This window comes from Mesocricetus auratus, unplaced genomic scaffold, assembly GCF_017639785.1.
Source record: "Mesocricetus auratus isolate SY011 unplaced genomic scaffold, BCM_Maur_2.0 Super-Scaffold_100011, whole genome shotgun sequence".
NCBI lineage: Eukaryota > Metazoa > Chordata > Mammalia > Rodentia > Cricetidae > Mesocricetus > Mesocricetus auratus.
The window spans coordinates 58,974,638-58,976,585 of record NW_024429195.1 but is presented as its reverse complement, the minus strand read 5'-3'; the positions used below and the strand labels follow the sequence as shown (position 1 = coordinate 58,976,585).

Here is a 1,948-nt window from a genome sequence, read left to right as displayed (position 1 = left end):
TAGAGAGTTGAGGGATGAACAACTCATGCATACCAAAATACTCTGTGGAGTTGAGGGTGAGGAACAGGTTAAATCTGTCTCTGTGACTGATAAGAGTCATGACTTTTTTAAGGGTATTGCAGTGAGAGTAAGAGCTGAAGATAAAAGAAACAATGAGAGATGGAGTCTGGAAAATCTAATCTCCCACCAGTTCAAGAATGGCCACAAATTGGCACCAGGTATGTATCAAGCTGATCGTGCCTGGACATGGTAAACAGTAACTGCTATCCCCTCTTGAAGAACAGTCATCAGAGAGACTAGACTGATCGGGCAGAGAGACACTTGGGCTGCAGAGAGGCGAGCAGATGATGGATACACCACAGCTGGAGAGATTTCAGGAATACTGTCCGTACAGGCTGTGGTAGACTATGGCGTGGAAGCTTGAAGCAGAGGTTCTCCAAAACTACCCTTGCATGCCTAGCCTGAGAAGAAACCCATTCTCACCATTGCCTCGGCAAGCAGAACACAGAATGCAAGAAGTGTGCTAAACTTGGCAAAGTCCCGCTGATGGCCACAAATATTAGCCAATGAGAAATCTCAGGGGACGTCATTCAAAACCAAACCAAAAGAATACAGCCGAAGTCAGTGCATACATCAGTAGGCCCTGCTCCGCCTGTGGTGCTGATGCTGTGGGGAGGACCAAACGGTCAGACACATGGACCCACAGGAAGCAGCTCTCTGCAGGTGGCAGTGCATGCTAAGATGTCATATACACCAGCACAGTGGCTAACCATCCTGCTGAATGCCACTGGGAACCCTACATGCATAAAAGTGGAGGAGGCCCTATACAGTATTGTTGAAAAGGTTAAACATTTTACAGTTGTCTCGTGGATATTTCAGGAGTGCCCGACTTCAACAAAATGCATGGCTTACACAATCCATGTGCTGTCATGTTTTTCTTCAGGAACAAGTACATCATGATTGATTTGGGCACTGACAACAATAACAAGATCAACTGAGCCGTGGAAGACAAGCAGGAGATGTCTGACATCATAGGCTGCACTGCGGTGCCTACAAAGGCTGGGGCCTGGTGGTATCTCTCAAGGACTACTTTACAAAGTGCAGATACTGAGCACTGCCCTCATAGACTGTGCAAAGGACACCAGGGGCCTCTTCAACCTTTCATAGTCTTTGGGAAGGGCCATGCAGCAGAACGTGCGTTTAGGACTGTAGGATCCTTAAGATGGGGGTTACAGGGCTTAACTAGCTGAAGCAAATATATGGCATGCTGCCAAAATTGGGCAGCAAGACACACTCCATCAACCTGACATGAAAACGGTAGCTTTTCTTTACATCAATAATGAACTAGCTGAGAAAAAGAAGGGGGAAGGGAGAGTATCCCATTCACAATGACTTCAAAAAAATACTTGGGGGTAGGGAACGTGGCAAGATGATGCAATAGGTAAAGGTGCTTGGTATGCAATACCTGGAACCCATCTAAAGGTAGAGGAGAATGCCAACTACACCAGGTGTATTCTGAGCCTCACAATGGATCATGTACAATACACTTCCATCACAGAGAGGGTGGGGAGGGAGAGGGAGGGAGAGACAGAGAGACAGAATGAGAGAGAGAGAGAGAGAGAGAAAGAGAGAGAGAATAACAAATTAAAAGTACCTAGGAGTATACATGACCAAGGAGAGGAAATGTCAGTACAATGAAAACTTGAAAACAGAATTAAAAATTTGAAAAGCATGCTAGATGACAGAAACAACACCCATGTTCATAAGCTACCCAAATTAACATTGTGAAAATGACTCTATTACCAAAAGCAGTCTATAGATTCAATGCAATCCCCATCAAATTGTCCACAGAATTATAAAAATAGACTCTTAAAATTCATATGGAAACACAAAGGACCCAAATAAACAAAGCAAGTCCAAGAAGCAGCAAGATGGAGATATCAGAATT

General features: G+C 44.6%; 1 pseudogene; it reads left to right on the top strand.

The window, feature by feature from the left end:
* Positions 1–741: 741 nt before the first annotated feature.
* Positions 742–1,111, top strand: LOC106020947 (annotated as a pseudogene).
* Positions 1,112–1,948: the final 837 nt, after the last annotated feature.